This window comes from Salvia hispanica, unplaced genomic scaffold, assembly GCF_023119035.1.
Source record: "Salvia hispanica cultivar TCC Black 2014 unplaced genomic scaffold, UniMelb_Shisp_WGS_1.0 HiC_scaffold_523, whole genome shotgun sequence".
Lineage (NCBI taxonomy): Eukaryota > Viridiplantae > Streptophyta > Magnoliopsida > Lamiales > Lamiaceae > Salvia > Salvia hispanica.
The window spans coordinates 58,050-80,141 of record NW_025952271.1 but is presented as its reverse complement, the minus strand read 5'-3'; the positions used below and the strand labels follow the sequence as shown (position 1 = coordinate 80,141).

The 22,092-nt window shown below is 35.0% G+C and overlaps 1 pseudogene; it reads right to left on the bottom strand.

Moving 5' to 3' along the window:
* Positions 1–10,282: 10,282 nt before the first annotated feature.
* On the bottom strand, positions 10,283–12,706 carry LOC125199503 (annotated as a pseudogene).
* Between the last annotated feature and the right edge of the window lie 9,386 nt (positions 12,707–22,092).

Below are 22,092 nucleotides of genomic sequence, written 5' to 3'. Positions count from 1 at the left end.
AAAATTTTGTTTGTATGACTTCACTAGTTTTAGTAATCTTTTAGTAAATCAGAATTGTGGCTTTTTTTAGACTTGGACAGGGCTTTTAAAGAGATTGAAAGAGATGTTGAAAATGATTTTAAATTGACATTTGAGTTAAACGATGAAAAGTGAAAAAATTTGCGGGGAAACTAAAATAACTAGACAACCTTTCAATAAGAATGTCAATAAAGTTACAAAGGTTATTAGAACTTTTACAAAATTTTTGTGTGATTTTCATTCAACCCCTCACTTGGTAGTAAAAAGTATGTATTTTTTTTATTGATGATCTTTTTAGATTTTGTTGTGTTTTTATTTATGCCATTAAAAAGATGAAGCTTTTTGATAAATTTAAAATTTTTAAAAAGAAATTGGGAGCTTCATCATGGTGTGAAGATTAAAGTTCTTCCATTGATGGGGAAATTAGTATTATGATCCCGGGGTATTTTGAATTTTTGGTATAATACATCGGACGGCCCCTTTTCCCTATACACCACAACAAAATGGTGTAGCTAAAGAAAGAATAAAACGTTGAAAGAAATGATTAATTAAAGTTGTGCTATTATGGCCCAAATGAAGGATTTTTGGGGGGAGGCTTGTTAACGCCCGTTATTTGTTGAATAGAGTTCCAAAAAAAAGGAAAAAGATAACCCCCATGAACTTTGGCATAAAAACCACCAAAAGGGGGGCTATCCGGGGTTTGGGGTTTCAATTTTGGTAAGACTAAACCGGCCCAAAATGAAAATCATAGGTCAAAGGTTTTTGATTATTTTTTCGGGTTTCCCAAAAAAATTGCTTGTTATGGGTTCATGTCATGAAAACCCAAAGACTATGTATCCGTCATCTATTATTGAGTCAAGGGGTCGATTTTGGGGTTTTAGGATAGATTCACGTCTATATCTAAACCGGAAGACATGATTGCAAAGGGGTTTCTAACTCGGGGTAAACGAAAAAATGATTGATACACCTCCTTGCTAGGAGAAGTGGTAGAGTAAGAAAAGCTAAAATCTTTTTTGGGAAAACATTTCCAAAATTTTACTTACTAGAAGGATCAAGAAATGAAATTAATTTTCAATATCAATATTCTTTTTTGGTGATGATCCAAAGGGCCCACAAAACTATGGCTTCAAAAGGGGTTTAATTTTTGGGAAAAAAGGGGAAACTAAGAGGGGATGGATTCCCAAATCCAAAAATTTTACTTGGGCCCCCCCGGTTTTCCACCCGGTTTTTATAACTTTGAATAGTAAATGGATCTTCAAAACGAAGATGAAGGTGGATGGAAGCATAACAAATATAAAACTAGATTGGTTATCCGAGCTTTTTAAAAAAAGGAAAAATTGACTATTTTGGCACCCATCTTTTGGTTCTTTGGATTTCCACAATTGGGGTTATTGTTGCCCTTTGCTATTCATAATCTTTAAATTCCCAAATGGATGTTAAGGGGCCCCCTTTTTGAATGGTGAATTAAATGAAAAAAGATTTTTAAACAAAAAACGAGATGGCTTTGTCTACCGGTAATGAACATAAGGTTTGTAAGTTGGTAAAAACTCTTTATGGACTAAAAAACAAGCCCCCCGCAATGGCATCGGGAAATTTGATGGGGTGTTGTCAAATAAATTTTTTATTAAAAAAGGAGACAAGTGTGTATATAGCAAAATTTTATCTTAGGTAAAGGTTAAAGTTGCCATATGTGGATGACATGTTGATCTTTGGTATTGACCAAGATCAAGGTAAAAAAACAAAGAAAATTTTTTTCATCTAAATTTGAGATGAAAGACATGGGGAAAACTGATGTGATTTTTAATTAAAATCACCCATGGAGAACAAGGAATTTCTATTTCTCAATCCCTTATATTGGGAAAGGGATTGGGGAAAAATTTTTTAAAGGTTTTTCTTGGTTAAGACTCCTTTTTTATCTTTTGTGCAAAACTTCGTGCCTAATAAAGGGTTCTTTGTGAATCGGGAATATTAAAATTTATTGGATCCTTTAAAGTATGCTATGATTAGTACTAGACCCTAAAAATACCTTTTCGGTTGGAAAGGGCGATATACTCATAATCCAAGTTTAATCCATTGGAAATAATGAATCAGTATTTAAATACTTAAAAAAGGGAAACCCTGGATTATAGGTTGACTTATTACAATTTTCCCTTTTGTTCTTGAAGGTTATTCGGATCCAGGTTGGATTCCCCTATGGAAGATCATTCTTACAAGTGGTTGGGTATTCCGTCTTGGAGGTGAAATGTATATGTTGGGCATCAAAAAAACAAACTTGTATCACGAATTCAACAATGGAATCGGAGTTTGTGGCATTAGCGGCACCAGTAAAAGAAAATTTTAATGGCTAAGAAATCTAATATAGGGGGTTCCATTGTGGCCTAAACCGATATCACCATATCTTCCAGATGTGATAGTCTCCTTTTTCCCTTTGGGTAAGGCATATAGTCAAGTGTTAATGGAAAGTCAAGACACTTAGGTGTTAGACATAGCATGATTCATGAACTTATTATGGATGGGTTTATATTTTGGAGTTTGTGAGAACTCATTTTATAAAACCCATCATTTAACCAAGGGGTTTAAATAGAGAGCTTGTGCACAAATCGGCTATAGGGATGGGATTAAAGTCCACTACAAATCTTTGATATTAAGATCCAGGGTTCCCCCTTTTGTATGAAAGATGCGGGGAAATTTAATGTGGAAGACTTTAAAAATTGGAGATTGGGAAAACATTTGAAAATCGTCCCAAGGTATGTGTTTGGACTTACAATTTAAAGGAGGTTGAATGTATATATTCTTAATAGTTCGAAAAATTGCAAATGTAAGTGCAAGAATAAAGGAGCCCCCTATATAAGCATGAAGTTTTGGCTTTTAAAAAGGGGGAGGGCTTGTTTCGACATGTTTATGAAGGATAAGGACATAAATTTAGTAAAATATAGTGTGAGATGGGGAAAATATTTTATGTAAACTTTTGTGTACATTATCTTCGTGTATTAAAGTGAGTTCCCGGGGGTTTAATCCTTAGAGACACCCGTGGTATTGAATATTTGGAATGTGTAAATTTTCTTTGTAGGTTCTTTTAAAATTTTTTTATTTAAAAGTTTGAATGTTTTTAATGACTTGTTTTAGTTAATCCCAAAGGGTTACTAAAATAGGGGAGGATTGTTGGATATTTTAGTGTAATTGGATTAACTTGATTGATTAGTATTGTCGTAGTGAGACATCATATAAGATCCGGAGGTCGGAGTGCACGCTTATTTGAATTCATTATGATGTTAGATGAGCGGGGTCGGGGGGGGCGTCCTGTTTGAGTCCAAGCGAGCCCGAGTCGCTTGAAATTTTTATTTCCAACGAGTTCTTTGTAAGAAATTCATTTGAAAATGTAATTTACGAAAAGTAAGGACTAATTTGCAATTTGAAACCTTTTGAAAATCGGTTAATTTCGGTTGTGAAATTAACGAGCCTTTTGTTCATCTTGTTGAAACGCGATTTTTCATCTTATTAAATCCGATCGATTGTTTTTTGGGTTTTGTTAGCTTTCTCAGATATCAACATTAGATAGTTTTTTTTTCTCGAATTTTATCCGATCAAATATTTTGGTAGAACACAATTGATTTGATCGAAAGTGTTTTCATCCCGACTTTGGACTACCCGTTCCATTTTGTTCAATATTCTAAATCTCCTAACAAAGCATACCTTAACATTCCACCTAAGCCGACAATAGATTGAAATGCAACTACAGGGATTTTGGATAAACCTTCAAAGATGAAGGGGTACTCAAATTTGAGACTTTGTTATATAATATCATTCAAAACATGATAAACCTAATATGTCTATTTATCTGGAGTAAAAAGGAGCAAAAAAAAACAATTCTTGGTAAAAAACTCACACCCGGGCAAAATTCCGATCGAGTGTTTCCCACGCTTATTGTAACCCGCATTAATTTTTGGAAAAAAATTGACATCTCTCAAGCCGCGACCGGGCATTTTCGTTGGCAAAACGTCCGCCGCGTTTATTTCGCATTCGCGACTTTCTTTAAACGACCATAACTTCATCATCCCGGCTCCGTTGATCGTGCAAGGTACTCACGGAGCTATTTGACAGATGAAGACAATGACAGTCTCAAGAGAGCATTTTAACATTGTCATCATAGGCAAATTCCAGTTTGAATCAGATATCCAACCGGGCCGACTTCTTGTCATGTTCCTCACCTTGTTCTCGACTCCACCAACCTATGGCCTCGATGTCGTGGTAATCCATGATGTTGAATACCTTGATTCACATCACAGAGCATTATTTTGAGCAAAGGGCTCAAAGATGCGTTAAGCTTGAAAAAGTCTTCGTTCTATAAAATAGAGACTCTATCGATTTTAGTATGTCCTGTAGTGTAACATTCATTTTTATTTTGATAATTTATTTATCTTGTTGAAAAAGGAAATACCCTCCACTAACATACTCAAATAACTAACTTTAGTGGGCCGATAAAAAAAACCGGCCACATAGTTAAACATCTTTCCCACAAACAATCACTTAAGTCCAGATAAATCAGGTATATTATGGACTTATCTGGCTTGCAAACAAGGCGTAGTTTATTCATTACAGATTGATAATTGGGGACTTATCAAGTTCGTATTCGAGAAATCTAAATTGTGCTTGCGGCTATTCCATAGAATGCTTGCAATTATTCTTTTGTAGCCGCTAAAAGTTTCTCAAACAAAATATCGAAAGGTTTGGTGTAGGAGAATCAAGAATGAATGAGAAGTAAATTGATTAATGAGATAGCTTATTAAGAAAATGTCATAATAATATTTTAATAATCCGATTTCAAAATTAAATTCGACTTATTTGAAAAACGATATAAAAAAGTTTACATTCTAAATTTCATCCATAATTCTTGAAAACAAAGAAAGAATTTATTGATAGAACAAATATAGGAGAATTTTCTTTTTTTTTTTTTTTTTTATCTATTTTTAAAATTAAAACTAACAAACATTTCGCAAGAATGCGCAGAATCACTGAAGAGACTCAAACTTTGGTGTAAAAAATGTTCTAATAAGTTACGTTTTGTTGTCAAATATAGACTTAGTATGAACACAATGGAATAAATCCAGCAATAACTACTTTAAAGAAATAAATTTATTTATTTAAAATCGCAAATTATGTTTTCATTGATTTGGTATAAATAAAAGCAACAAAAGAGAAGAAAAATAATGCAGGAATTAAATCGGGAAGCTCGTTGCCCACTAGTTTATAACTTCATATTCACCACTCAATGCACGTATCACATTAAACAAAATATAAATAAGATTCTATTTTAATATCTCACGATATAGATTTTTTTTCCTTTTTCCTTTTTTTTTTTTTTTTTTTTTATTTTTTATATGGATGAAAGAGAAAGACTAGTCACCAGGTATATGGAGTACTTTGTTTACCGTGTTAATAGACTATTCTGAGTAGTTAATTCAAAGGTAGGGGTTAAGAAGATACACTAAAATAATTTCTTCTGTAATTATAAGAAATGCTTTGATTATAATATCACTCTTTAAATCTCAAACTATTTACATACTATTAATTATATTTGAACGTTTAAAAATGTTTTTATACCATAACCTATTATTTTTTAATCATTTTTATCAGACATTCATTTTTTGTATTTCGAGAAAAAATTGACGTGGAATGATGGACTAAAATATGTTCAACAATTTCGCAAAAACAACGTTGTACGTTTTCGCTTTTTTAAAAATTTTTAAAAATTGCTAATTAATTATATTGTGCGGGGTATGAACACGGACTATGAGACTCATCAATTATAATGTAGTATTATTGTATCATGTAGATCAAAAATATATGATGATTATTGATGGCTAATATTTGGTGGCCCTTGAGGGGCTGAACTATAAAACGTTGAGAAGGCAAAGATTTGGGGCGGGAAAAAGTTTTTAATAACGAGAACTCTTTTTGGGGGGCCTATCACCCTTGACCAAAGTGCACCCACGGGGCGGCCTTTGGAGGGCAAATGTTAGGGACCAAGTCCACAGGAACAACATGGGGATAAGGAAAAGGGTTTTTTTCCCCGCTAATTTTTAATTACCCCTGTTGGCCTTTCAACCCTCTTTTCCTATTAATGGAAAAAAGAATACAAATTTTTTTTGTCGTATGAATAATTTTTGCAATAAAAGTAACGTTTTTTTAAAAAATCACCGAAAAAATACTAGAAAGGGACATTTTTAGTATTAATAGGAAAATTATACGCCCAACTATTACAAAGTGTTCGGCCCCCCAAGGGGTTTCCCCCAAAAAACTCCTTTTTTTCCCCCTAACTCCCCCTTTCAATACCCAAAATTTACCCCCGTTTTAAAGTTTACTTTGGTTTCTCCCATTTCCCCCTTTTTTTCCCCTAACTCAAATTTCATTTTTACATCTTATTTTTTATATTTTTTAAATTTTTCCCTAAAATGTATTTAATAAAAAATTAATAATGAAAATTCATCGTTGTTTTAATCATTGGAAAATAAAATACAACGAAAAAAAACTACAAATAAAAAACGCAAATAAACAAAGTTTAAAAAAAAAAAATCTAAGAGGGAAAAGGGGAGGGGCGTGGATCGACCCCCAGGACCGGGTTTTGGAGTTTTCCCCGGGGGCTTTTTTGGGGGCCCCGCCGCCGGTTGGCGTACATCCGGCGGGGCACTTTGCCAATAAGTGGTTTTTTCAAGCGATGCTTTTAAAGCGATTGGCCCTTGCGCCCTTCCCCCGCCCCCTTCGCCCCACCCCCTCCGGCGTTCCCCATCCCCCCCAAAGCATGGGGCCGCCCCCCCCCCCAAAACGTTTGCGCGAGCGCACCATTTCCGTGCCCCGCCGGCATTCCGTCCGTTTTGGGGAGATCCTTCACATCAGATGCCCAAATATTTGGCCCTTCGTCGAACGGCTACTATACATCCGATGGCCTCATCTCGGGCCTGTGCTCGTTCCGGGTTCGGAGTCATCAAAGAATAAAAACGGGAAGTGCCCGACCTCAAGGGGGGCTCCCCGGACGGGCGCCCCGCCGCCATGGTCCCCCAGGTCTTTTGGGCTCCCCGTTTTCCCGGGGAAACCGCTCCCCGAAAATGATCTCACCGGGGTTCGCGTCCGCGTCCCCTGAGGTCCGCCCGCTCGGACCCGGGATGTGATCCTTCCCCCGGCCTTCACGAACCGAGGGCCGAAACCGGCCGCCCCCCCGGCCCCCTTGGGCGGTCCGGGGGGGCCCACCCCGGGCCCCCCGCCGGTCCGCCCAGGGTTTGTCGCTGGGGATCCGGTGCGGGCCCCATACACATCGCCCTTTTAAAGGGCATTCGCCAAAGGGGTTGAATCAAAAGTCTCCGGGGAGTCCAAAAAGGGGAACCCCGATGGAAGGGGGGAGAGAAACCCTCGCCAACAACGGCATCCCGCCGTTCCCTTTCCCCTGGGGGAATTTGTGAACTCGACTCTTTCCCACCCTTATCCTTTTCCCCCCGGAACTTTTCTTCCAAAAGCTCAAATTTTTATGAAAATTAAGAGGGGGAAAAAGATTAAAAAGGGGAGAATGAAGATTTGGGGGATGAAGGAAAGGAGGAAATATTTAAGGGGGGAATGTAAAATAGGTGGGGTTAAAAAAAAAAAAAAAAAAAAATTTAATGGAAATTTTAAAACGCTGTGGCCCGGGGACGTCGCATAATCCGCAAAACCACTCCGGAAAAAGGAACAAACGCCAATTATCGCCGACCCGCCCCAAAGGCCGGGGAATTGCGAAAGGGGATTTTTCCCCGAACGCCACCTCCATTGGGGAAACTCTTATTGTTTATGTCTTAACAAAATTTTGGAAAACAAATAAAACGCCTTAAAAAAAATAAAATATAAAGATAATTTGCTCAACCTATAAAAGCTTTCTTATTTATTCAAATTGTGTTTTTTTTTTAAAATTCAAACACTAATAATTGGGGTTTTTTTAACATTAAAAGAGGGGTAAGTTTTTTAATCTTATAGTTTGTATAAGGTTTTCTATTTGCTCGCAAAATATCATTTGTTTTTACTTATTTTCTAATTTTTTCTCAAAACTCCATTTATATATTTACAAGGAATATATAAATTTATCTGGAAAAAAAAAAATCAAGTAGCATATCGATATTGTCCCCCTAGAAAAAAAAAAAAAGGAGGAAAGATTTGGGAAGATCTATGGGCCATCTGCCCATCATGACTAACGTTTCCTGGGGCCCCCCGAGGGTTAAATAAATAATGTTGTTTTTTATGTAATGCATATTAAATATATTTTAATCAAAATTATTGACATTTTCCCATGAATTTTTTGAGCTACAATAATCCAGTTACTATCACATAGAAAGTTAAGGTTCATTTTAGCAAAAGAAATTTCAAGTGAACAATATCGATTTGGTTTCAAGATGTCAGCTCAATTTGACGCCCAAATTAGAGCCTTCAATTCTAAATTCAATATTTGTGTTTGATATTCCATATTGAACGTAGCAGAATTCTAAATATTTATTAAATTACACACACTGACACACATTTTTACGCACATTCACACACACTCTTACACACATTTACACACACTGCACACTGCATACACTAACACATTCACACACTGCACACATTCTTACACACAATGTGTTTCTAGTGCGTGTGTGTATATTTAATGATTGTGCAACGTGTGTAGTGTTGCGCGCAATTTCTTAAATTCAATTCCAAACAAAGGGTTTTATTTTTCCAAACAAAGAATTTTGAATTGAATTTAAATTCAATCCAATTCCAATTTCAATTCGAATTCAATTCTTTTCAATTCAATTTCAATTCCAATTCTAATCTCGTGTACCAAACGGATCCTTATTGACGCTCAATCCAAATTATGAACAAGAAATACGTTAGTGTTAACACCAACTGAGTCAGAAATCAACATGCAGGTGCAAATGAATGAGTACAAATGTACAATAATATTGTAATTCTATATGATGTATTCACTTTTGTGTCATAATATCATTACAATATACAAAAAAATTTGATAAAACTCGATACCAAATATATTGATTATATCCAAATTAATCAAAAAGTAAATGACTAATTAAGACACAGCTAAAGCAAAAGAGTGAGGCATAAGTCTATCAATTCTTTATGTTGATTTTAAGATTCTCCTAATTGAGATTTTCCCCTAGGGCCCTTGGTCCTAATGAAGAGCCATATTCATCGAAGGTCATGGCTGGGTACAGTGGGTCTGTCCGGTGCCAACAATTCCTTTGCCGGTTGTATGAGTAAGTCGCTTTTTGGATTATAGAAATAGGCCATGAAATGCGCTCTTGCGCTGAATTCACAATTACTCTGTGCTAAACCCTATTGTAAATAGCATTGCTCAACACCTATTATATTTTCAACAAAATAATACTTCATTAATATAAAAATGATAATTAATTATAAGAATAACAGAACTTAAAATAAAGTTAATTCAATTTCTTTTATGAGTATTTTCGAGTTACACAGTTTGAGCTTATAGTGCATAAAAAGAGAGAAAATTTTAATTTTGTTTGATGTTTTTTATCTTGCGATTTCTTAGAACTATAGAGAAATATGTTATATTCATATAACATAATTTTGGTTACGTACTTGAATTTTAAAAGTTAAACGTAGTAGCATCCCTTCGAGTTATCATTATCAACATTTATTTTATTTCTTTCTTTCAATTATATTTTTCAAATATACTATATTAAGTACTATAGTACTTATGCAATAGCTCTATCTCATGTCCCTTCCAAGGACAAAAGTAAGAGTAGTAATCACATAAATAAAAAATTAGATAACTTTGATTTGAAAGATGACTTTCCAACCAACTTTATATTTTAAGTACCGTATAAGGATACCCTATTACAAAATTAAAATTATATCCAAATTTATCATATTATAGTTCTATATATTTTGGGCGAACATGTACTTATCTCCTCTTATAAATTTAAGATTACAATATAACTATTGCAAAACACAATTCCTAATTACTTAATCTTTAATTAAAAGTTGATTAAAATTCAATAGCTAAAATAAGAATACATAAATATGGATGGGTGCGACCGAATGCATCCAAAACAGCAACTTATGAGAAAAACACACATGTGAACTACTTGATCATTGTTAGACAAAATTGTAGTATATCACATTCACCACTATTAATATTTTGGGACACCAAAAGAAAAACACTATTTTATGGCCAAACATTACTGGACCCACTACTTTTTCTTCGAATTTCTTCCAACTTGGAGTTGATTTATTTTCGTTTGAAAACGATGGTAGGAATCGAACAAATAGTCAAATAAAGACAATTAGAATACAATATTTGCACGTTTAATTAAATGTTGTTTTATATTCATATTTTAATGTGGAGAAATCCGATAATGCCAAACTCCATTATACTGACATTTCATAAACAAAATTTTAACCACCTGTCGTTAAAATTCTAGTAATAAACAATTTTTACTTATAACCACACTGACCCAATTAATTAAGAAAATTGCCTAGTATTTCCATGTGCTCTGCCCATATGAAGTTTTCTTAGATTCTTTGGATTTACAAAAATAGTTGATTCACTATAAATCATGTAACATATGCTCATGAAGAAAATATTATGTTCAGGTATACATAATTACTTGATCATTTCATACTTGAAAAACTTAAAATTTAGAGACTATAATGTAAATCACAAATAGAAATAGAAATGCATATAAAGGCATAAAGCTATTCATTCTACACTTCATTAAGAATGAGCTCTCCTATGTAACATAATTATATCTATTGTAATTCTATATTATATTTTGGTTGGTGGTTATGTATACTCCTCCGTCCTACAAAGATAGTCTCATTTTGACCGTAGCACGAATTTTAAGAAATGTAATGAAAAGTGAGTTAAAAAGTTGGTGGAATGTGAGTCCTACTTTTAAAGATTAGTTTTATAATAAAATGTGAATATGAATGAGTTAGTGGAATATGAGGTCCATATCAAAATGTAAAAGTGAAATGAGACAAATGTGGAATGAACGGAAATGGAAAAATGGGATAATATTTGTGGAGGAGGAGTAATAACATACGCTATTCCTAATCAGAAACCAAATATCACTAGTTATTTTATTATTGATCATCATTACCTATAAAGTAACTCAGATTCCTTCTACTTCATCCATATCTCTAATTCTCAGAACTATACAGTATAATCTTTATCAAGGAATACTCTACTTTGGATAAATTGTGCATGTACTCAATAGCTAGTCCACATGACTATTTATATGCATGCATTTCTTAAAATTCTCTTGTATATAATCATAATATTATTTTTAACGTATTTAACATAGATTTGAAAATAATATATAATCATTATTATGTTAGAGCTCTATTTAAGAACAAGAATAATTATTTGTAGTCCTAGTAAGTAGAGAGATTTTACTACACACATAAAAAAAAAAATTTAGGAAGTAGAGAGATTTATTGTGGCTAACCTGAATTTGATCACCGATGTTAACAATGAAGGCGTGTGGGGCGGGTTTGACCGTGATCCAACGGTCGCCCCTTCGAACTTGGAGCCCAGGAACATTCTGATCCGGCAGCAGAACGTCATCCCACCCGGATCCGAATGCGAGGATAAGCCTAGGGTCAGATCCGGCTGCGGGCATTTCGGGTAGTAATTGACCCTCAAACAAGCCCCAACATCTTCTCCTCCAAACGAATTTTGTAGGAAATCATGATTTAATCCGAGGCTTATCGACAGCATCTTTAGCAAAACCCCACCTAGCCTCACAATCTCCCTTGAGTACTCATCCATCACCTCCCTATACACATTCAATTTCCCATTAGTCAATTGCACTTAGCTTTCACTATTCCAATTCCAAACATGCTACCACTTTGCTTCAATATGCTCATCCCACTCACCACTAGAATATAGTATAGAAAGGGAATTTATGAAAAAAAAGTTTATGTGAATCATACTAACATACACACAAGTTGAATTAAGTAACAAATTTAACCCCTTATATTAAAACAAGGGTTTATATAGTAGTAGCAATAAGGTAGGTATTCATTATTATTGAGATAAAAATTTTTTTTAAAAAAGAAACCTTAGAGAAATGGGGAGGAAGGCCACTTGTTAACATCCCTCAAGTTGCAAGGGAGGTAGTGAAGGAAGTAGTAATCGCTCCAGTCAAGAATGGCGCCCTTTTCGATGCCAAGCCGGCTTCCGTAGGCCCTCATAGGTGGTGGGGAGTTGGCGTAGGCTTGCTTGACCTCCATGGGCTGATGGAAGAACTGGCGCCACACCTCTGAGCCGCGTCCATGAGCTCCGGCCTCACCCCGTGGTTCACCACCTGCAAGAAACCCCACTCCCGGCAAGCCTCCGCCACACGGCCCCCAATCTCCCCCTCCTCCCCAAGGTCAATCACCGGAATGTTGGCTTCTTCACCTTCTTCGCTCAACCAAGGCCTCGACTCCACGGGCTTCACGTATCGCTCGGAATCCGGCCTTTGCCTCCGCACTTCTCGGATAGGGATTGGACTCGGACTATTGGCTCCGGCCAATCGCTTGGGCAAGCCATTTAAAATACTAGGATAGTATTTCTTTGGTTTATTAATATTTATTTGGTTTATTAATATTTATTTGGTATTGATGAATTGTAGTGGAAGGGAAGAAATTGTGATGTATATATAGAGTACAGTATAGAGAGGGGTGGTGAAGTTGACATGAGGAGGAGGAAAAAATAGAACGTGAAATTAGTGTATGATAATTGGTGTGTGGCGGACAAGAGATTATTTAGTGTGTGTCAATTTTATTTTAGTGCTATATTTCTTGCCATGTGCTTCTGATGTTACTATTCGAGAATGAAATTTAAATATCTTCCTATTTCATCATATATAATGTCACAGCAAATCTACTCTATTATATGTTGTAGATTAGAGAATTCAATTAAGATGTAGTCGGTGGACGTGGACGAAGAAATAAATTTTGACAGCGGTTTCACTAAAAATTCATACTCTAATATATAAAAAACGCACTAATGTGAAACTTTTAGAATGTAATTTTATTTTTACTAAATTATTAAAAACATACAAGAGAAATTTTCTACAGTTTAATAAATACAAAATACTACTTCCTCCGTCCTCTAAAATTATTTTTTATTATTTTGTTCCATCCCCTAAAATATAAACTTTCTATTTTAAAATTTCTTTATCCGCAATAAGGTGGGACCCAATTTTTTCACTAAACGCTTTTCTTTCTATCTCAATTATTTAATCAATTTGCATTACCCGTGTTGATTCATAAAAGTTTCCATTTTTGAAGGACGAAAGAGTATATAAATTAAAATTATAAACCTAATACACTCGGATTGTGTGAATGATAGGCTCGTTTCATGTATGATTTTGATGGTGGTTTAATGTGCCATTTGGGGAGATAATGCGGAAAATTTGAGTTTTAGTGCAGAGTTATCGCTTGATCAAGTAATTAGTCCAAACTGATCAAGTGGATGCAAATGGAGCAAAAATGCCAAAAGTCGTGCAAACGATCAAGTGGACGCAGATGGAACAACCAAAACTCGTGCGATCAAGTGGATTTACCAAAGGAAGTGCCGCAAAGAGTGGGGCAGGGAGAGAGAATCTACAAGTGTTTTTTTTTTTCGTCAAGGTATTAATGCCAAATCATAAAATCTCTAACCCTAGGGATTCGAGCTAGACCACCCTATAAAAGGGGAGAAAATCAAGAAGAGAAATAGAAATACACACCAAAAGAAGAAAGACAAGTTTCCCAAGGAAGAATGCTCTCTTCCTCCTAGCTTGGAGGGAGAGAACCACGATTTAGCTAGACTCCACCGTTTATTTGTCGTTCCATGACTCTAAGGAGCAAATACAATCGTTCTTTTGTCATTTTCAGTTTATATTAGTTAAAGTTTTAAAGTGTTTCGTCATTTCTAAGTTTTCTTAGCTTAAACTTTGTCGCAAGTTGTTTCTTAGTTGAATCTTGCTATTTCGAGTTTGAATATTGTAATCTAGATATGGGGTTTTTTAGAAGTCGTTGTTGCTATGAAGTATATTGTTGGGTTTTGTTAGATCTTGTGATGGCGAGCTTGTTTATGCTTGGTTTGTTGGATTTTACACTTGATTCCCAAATAGGTTTTTAGTTTTAGCTAGTTGGGTTTTTTGTTTTGTAAACAATTCTTGCGAGGTTTGCATGATTATGGAAAGTTCGTTTGTTTCCCGGTTTCAGTGGGCTATCGTAGATCTCGTTGTTTCTTGTTTTCTCACTTTCGTTGCATTTGAATTTTTCGTTTACATTGAGTTGTTGTCCATTGAGGTTGCAAATTTAGTTCTTTCGGGTATACCCGACCCCGACCAACCCCGGCAGATTTTGGTACCAAACCTGAAATTATAGGTTAAAGGGTTTGGGTAGTTAAAGTTAGGTTTTTGGTTTAGGTTACCCAAAACCCGTTTTAAAATCCCGACTAATACCCGATTAAACCGATTAATTATGTATTTATGAAAAAAAAAAATTTATTTAGTATGGGGCAATGGGTAAATATCAGTTGCATTATTTATGTTCTTACTCATTATATTTTCAATATATAGTTATCTTTCCCCTTTTTTTTAAATGTTATTTAAAATCTTAAGAAATTCATTTTAATCATTTATGAGTTTCAATTTATCCCAAAATTTTTTTTATTTTAAAATGAAGTAGTGTCTATATGTTTAAACTTTTAATAATAGTCAATAAAATCCACTCCTCTTTAAGAACACCTTAAAAGACACAATTTTAGGAGATGTTATTTTGTGTTTAAGGGTGAGAAAATATAATTTTATAATTGATGTGAGAAGGAACTTTTTCCAAAAAATAAATTGACATCTTTTGTGGGAAACAAAAAGAAAAGTGTGACCTTTTTTGTGGGACGGAGAGATATTTATTAATTTCTATTCTCGTCAATATAAATTATATAAATATAATAAATTTGAAATATAATAACTTCAGTTTATGGGTACCCGTTAGTTGGGTTCGGTACCCCACGGTAATGGGATACCCGAATTCACATACGGTCGGGTATTGGGTAGATATGTTTGAGATTTCGGTTCGAGTATCCGAATTTGCGTTATTTTTACCGTTTGTTCTCTTTTCGGTCTTGCTTGACGAGTTAGGAAAAGTTAATGAGTCAATCGTGTTTTCGCATAATTCATCCAGTTGATTGTTAGGAATATTTTCCTTTTAAATCGCTAAGTCAAGTAGGTAGAACTTAACCCACTCTTGGTGGCAAAACCATTCCAAAATGTCCGCAATACATGTGTTTAAACCTTTATCCTTGTGGGATTCGATCCTTACTTCCCTTTACTAGTTAATACTACGTGGGTTAAGGTTTTGAAATCGGCTTCGGTTTGCGCGCCCGGGCCAGCACGTGGATAGATTCTAGAGTCACCTTGACCGGTTAGTTTTTTGTTGCTTGATCAACGGGTGATTTTTTGCATGTCGGTTTGAAGTGTGTCTTGGATCTGTTGGTGTTTGCTTGATCAATCTGCGTTATTCTCATTACAAGCGTGCATACTGACTTAGCTTGAGTGTCGGGGAACTAAGACAAAAAGGAGTTAAAGCCGCAAGAAGACATGTTGTGATTCTCATTTGCAATCGGTGGGGAAAAAATATTCGAACTTTTTTTTTACGTTAAATGAATGAATATGAATGTGGAGTATCATTTTACAAAACAAACCCTTTTTTGTTTCAATAATACTTTTGAATAAAAAACGGTAGTGTCAATTTAGGACACAATTAAGAGGTGCTAATAGATGATAACATTAAGACACTTTTTAAACTCTTTTGTAAAACTAAGAGCATTAACAATAGGAAGCCTTCCCACTCTTTTGGGAGGTGGTCGGAGGCTCCTATTGGGCCCCCAAGCCGTGGGAGGCTATCGCGGGCCTAAGAGGGCCGTGGGAGGGCTATCACTTGGAACTAATGTAGTTTCATGGAGCTCAAAGAAGTTTAATAAAAAATTTTGGGAAGTCTATCGAAGCCCAGTTCAACAATATTAAAACTTTTCTTTGCTCCCGGGTTTTGGTGAGCATATCGCGGGGGTTATGTCTTTATTTCTTCACCACCTTAACCCATCACTCCCCCCTCTCCATAATGAAGTGTAAACACACTTTTCCCCTTGCCCCCTCTCATGAAACATTTGTTTTTTTTACCCAAAATAATCCCCCTTTTCCACGAAAAAAACCCCTTTGATCAATTTTAAACTAAGATATCAATCCGAGCAACCATTAACTTTTTTTACTATTCAAGTTAGCCTTTAAATACTTTTCCTTATTTAAATGGGGCCACTATTTTCCAAAGCATGTTTTCCCAAAGTTTGGAGATAAAAGCTTCTTTTGGTTGAAATCGGGGGTTGGCATAGCCCGGGAATCAAAAAAACCAACCAAAGGCCCTCATCTACTCCACCCTTCATCCGTAAAAAGAATAGCTAATTTTGGGAAAATTTTTTCGGAATCTCAAAGTCCACTTCAAAGCACTCCGGATTGTCCCCCCCAAAGCTAGCCATGTATCTCTTGTGTTTTGATAGCAAAAAGGTTTTCCGGTCTTGTGCATATCATCATGTACATCAGTTTCCAACAATATTAGGGGTGGGAAACACCCCTTTCTTTCATTTCCTCTATCCTTTTCCCCGATTCTTTGTTAATTTGAAGTGTACCAATGGAGTTGATGTGGATCTCATTTTCCCCCTTTGAATTTTTTCGAGTTTTTTCTATATGGTTTAAGAAATAACCCAAAATTTTTTATTTTTTTATGTTTGACTTTTACATCTCAAAAGTCTTTTTAAAATGCTCATTTCGAACTCGGCTTTAACCCCAGCTTTCACCATTTTAATCTTATCGGGATTTTGGTTCCCAAATCAACATATCAACTCATACAATAACGGGGAAATTTGGTTTCTTTTCCTTCGCCTCTTCCCAAAAAACCAAAAATCATATTGGTGATTTGCTAAACCCCGGCCCTTTTAAGACTTTCTCCAAATTTTAAGTACCATTGCCGGCCCTTTTTTTGTTTGAGACTATATGCTTTTCTTAAGGATGCATACTTTTTGTTCAACCCGGGGAAATTTTGGGCCCCCCGGTAAAGCCATGTAAAGGGGAAATTTTTTTAGTTCACCATTTAGGTTGATGTTTTAACACCCTTCTCGGGTCCCAATCTTTATTTGGGTTTTTTATTGCAAAAACTCGAATAGAATTATGCTTAACAATTTTAGAATGACCCCTTTAAAGTCTATCCCTTTTCCGATTGAATCCCTTTCTAAATAGGGGTTTGAACCCCACCTTGGATTTTTCTAGCCTCAAAATTCTTTTTTAACACCCTTGCAACCAATGACCCGCCAAACCGCCTTATCTACTAAGATCCCAAGTCTTGTTGTTCAATAAAGATTCAATCTCTTCTTTCATAGCTAGAACCCCTTGCCTTTCTCTAGCCGTTCCGGCTTCCGTGTAAGAACTTGGCTCGAAAGCTCTATCTACTCGCAACATGAAGCGCATAGAACATCATTTCATAATCCTGAATCTTGAAGGTGGCTTCACATTGCTCTTCAGGTCTATCTCCCCAATCGATAATCTTGTGGTGGAGGCTATGTTGCGACTTTCACCATGGTCTCTCAACCAACATCTACACTCTCTGCTCTTGATTTTAAACTGGGACATATGTCGGTCTCCACCTAAACGACCATCATTTGCATGAAGCTGCTGCGGAAGCATCATCCTTCTCTTCGAAATTTTCAATAGAAGGACATCTTGTCTTATAAAACCACATCTCTCTCACCAAGATCCTTTCTTTCCTAGGCTCGATGGATTATAGCCTATATCGCCACCCTTCGATAACCAAGCATAATACATTGAATAGCTCTAGCATTGAGCTTTCCTTGCTTCGATGTCAAAACCTTACATCCCAAAAAGGGTTCAACCCTTGAATAATCTTCTCGATCCATACCATTTTTCATCCGGTAAGACCTTCAATTCCAAAGATGGACACTTATTTATCGAATGGGTCGTTGTAGACCCCGGCTTCGGCCCGAAACTCTTTCCCCTCCGGAAGAAGACAATAAACATCTAACTCTTTCTAGCAAATTTTTCTTCTTTCCAACTGCGTTTGTTGAGGGTTAGGCAGCACGGGCATGCCTTTTTATACCTCTATCTTGACAAAAAAAATCAAACTCTTTAGACAAATAATCAACCCGTTATCTAATCTATGAGTTTTGGGGTCTTACCTTTCTCGGCCTCCATTTCCTTACACCATATCTTGAGGGTATTAAAAGCAATCCTCATTTTCTTCTTGAACCTCTTCTATCGAACTTCTTGATATTGTGAGAGTGGTTGTGGATCCGTGCGCCCGGATCCCTTTTGAAGCTTCCCTTTGAGAACGAAGAACTTCAACCAAAGTAATAGGCTTATCCCCGGGCCCTAAAGAATTAGTCCTCATTTGATCATATGAGCTCGGCAAAGCATTTAGCACCAAGATTGCCTTATCTTCATCGTGATCTTGACATCAAGGGTTCAAGATCATCAATAAAACTTCGAAATTCTCCAACTGCTCGACAATGGACTTATCTTGGAAGCTATAGATTCATATAGAGCGATTAGCTAGAGATTTCACCATGTAAACCTCATCTAGCTTTTCAAGATTGCGGCCGCCGTAATACCTTATCTCCATGGCACAGAATTACGCGCTATGAGCTCACTGCATCTCATCGAGCTTCGCTGAGCCTTCTCATCAAGCGCGGGCCTTTCCTTCCCATTGGTCGAGATAGAACCGATGCCTACACCAAAACTGTTTCTCATTTCACTTTCCATAAGCCATAATCGTTCTTCCCGTAAACTATTTTGCTTCAAGTCGTGCTGCCATCGCCGCTATCGTTGATCGATTTCCAATTCCCACGGACGGGCCCAATTGTTGAAGATTGAAGATGATCTCGATCAAGAACAATGCAAGAAGTTTAGGGTTTTGAGAGGATAGGACACACAAACTACGAGAGTAAAAAGTATTATTGTTCTTTGATGTGTGATTGTTACAAGAAGATTTTACTCAAGCAAAGCTACACATTTTTACTCCTCTAAGCCGAGTGAATGATGGTTCACTCATTTAGTTACAATCGTAAAGAGAGCCGCCACAACGGCTAGTTCTTCCTAACAAACTCTCAAGCTCCATTTGATCGGCTGCATGCTCCCTCACTCTACGTTGAATGGACGTTCGCTACTATGCTCAGCCATATATCATAACATCTACCATTTCAATCATCAATAAAAATCATATTTACTACCTAGTGAAATATATCCATATTATATTTTCTTTAACTATCAAAGTCCGCAACAGTCAACACCATTATCGATTCACATACTCAACATCTAGCTAATTTGGAAAGTTATCAAAAAGAAAGATACTTTAAAATAGGTGTTGGAGTTCAAACTAACTCACATCATAGAATTAAAAAAAAATACAAGTAATATAGAAGTGCAATATCTAGTCCAACATGAAATTTTTTATCAAATATTCCGAAAACTAAACCGCATAGACTTACCAAAACAAACAACATTATAATTTTGTGGATTTTTTGGTTTCATCGTCTAACCCACACAATAGGTAATATTCCGACTAGCTAGCGATAAAAGTTCCTTTCACCGACCATCACCGGTAATAGCATGAATCTTCTTGTGCAATATCCCCATTATCTTAGCAATAGATATTTTTTTGGAAAAGGGATATTAATCTAATATTAATGGTGGAGCTGTCTCAATTTAATTGGATTAAGACTTGATTTTCCCTAACTATTTACAGGTGTCGGCTTTTCCATTCCCCCAAGTAAACATCAAATATCTGGCAACCTATTACAAGTTTACTAAAATGCCATTCAATTCACCCCTAATTTCTTCTTGCTAAGCTTCACAAAAATTAACTAATACGCCCCCAATCCCACAAAATTATTTTTCAAAATATTTTAATAGCAAAAAATTTTATGAGAAATTATTAAATAGAGTATGTAGAGAAATAAATATATTTGAATTTTTTTTAAAAAGCGAGAGAGGGGGAGAGAGATTCTTTTAAATATATAGGTATCTCAGTGAGAAAAGTTAAAAAGAAAAAATGTACACGTAGAATAGAGGGGGAAAATTACTATACAAAAAAGGCTTAAAAAATAATATCTAGTGTGATGGGAATTTTTAAAATACATTTTGAGGTTTGGGGAAATTTGGGTGTGAAATTATTGGTTTTTAAAAATGTTCACTCAATTTCATTTTTTTTCCCCTTTTATTTTCCATTGCTTTTGCTTATCTTGTTAAAATTTGAATAGATTTATCTGACAATGCTGAGTAAAATTTTGGCCATTTCTTAAAAAAATCATATGCTAGTATATTAATGCTAAACAAAACGAGGGTTTATTTAAACAATTGCTTCCTAAAAAATTTTGGGGCCCCTTTCCCAATTGAATTTTCATTAATAAAATTTTTTATAACCCATTAAATAATTTTTCTAAAAATGGTTTCCCACCTGTGATTTCCCCTTTTTAAAATTAAAACTCCCTTTAAATTCCAAAATTTAAAATTTTTTTAATTTAAAAAAATTTTTTAAAAAATTTTTTTTTAAATCTTAATTTCAATATTAATCCCCTTTTTAAAAATACTTTTAAATTTTTTAAAAATAACTTTTAATGATATTATGAAAAAAATGAGGGTTTTAAACAAAAAAATAAATAATAAAAAATTTTTTTTTTTATTTTGTGAATAGACTGAATGACAAATGTAACATTATTTTTTTTACGAATGGGGAATTTGAAAAAATAATGAATTATTGTATCCCAAAAAATATCAAGCCAGCAGCTTTTTGGGATAGTCAATATATTTCCAAAAACACAATAAATGCAAGTTGCATCTATTATGACAATAAGTAATGTTATTTTATTTATATTTTGAATTTTATCTATTTTAAGAAGTGGAAAACGACAGATTGTTTCGCTCTTTTTCCATCTGCCCTCCACATGATAAATAACATATGTTTATATTAATCCCCTTTTAGAACGATAATTTTTAAATTCTTCAGAAAATATTGAAAATATACTTAAGCTAGTGGATAATCCAATCTGTAAAACCTATATTTATACAAAATATAAAAAAACATGATCAATAATTATAGACGTGATAGATGACATCATGCGTTGTTGAACTATAATAAAAAAAAAACGTGTTACGAAAAAAGAGTAGTCGACATGAATCATGATATACAATTGGATATTAGTGGGATCATATAAATTAATAGTAATCGGTAAGAACGGTGATATTGACCACATAACTTGGGTGATGAAGACTAAAGTTGAAAAAGCAACAATGATTTTTTTTTCCTAACCTTACAAGGGTACAAACTATAGAACAAGTACAAATGTTTCCACAGTATTCCCTTGCATTGTTTTTCTTTTTATGCAAATAATTGATTTTTCTACTAGTGATCCCCTTGAAATATTGATTTCTCCATTAATTATTATTTTTATTTTATTTTTTTTCCCCGGTTCAATAATTATTCTTTTCTTATATTTCATATTCAATAGTGTAGCTTATATGCTCAATCAAATCAATCTCTTATATGGGTGTTTTAATCATGTCTAGATCTTATTCTTTAAGATCGGAAGATTGTGGCCATTGGATGTTATTCTTTTATTTAGAGTTATTTATATATTAGCTTGAAAAATTAATTAGGGCTCTATCTCGGAATTTTCCAAATAAAAATTTGTGTTCTTTAATTCTTGATGATCAATAAAATTTTCCTTGATTCTCTCATATTTGTGTTCTTTGATTCCAATAGTTAACAAATTATGGTCTGGGGGCGAGCAATTTGGGGAAAAATTGTGTTGTTTTTTGGGAAACGAAGCCGGAGAAGGATGGCGGCAAGGGGAGCAGAGAAGTTCAATGAGAAAAATGACTTTGGCCTATGGCGGATGAAGATGAACACGTGATGCTCATTCAACAAGGGTTATCGGCGCCTTGAGACAGAAGGAGAAGGAGAGTCACATGATCTTGATGAGAAATT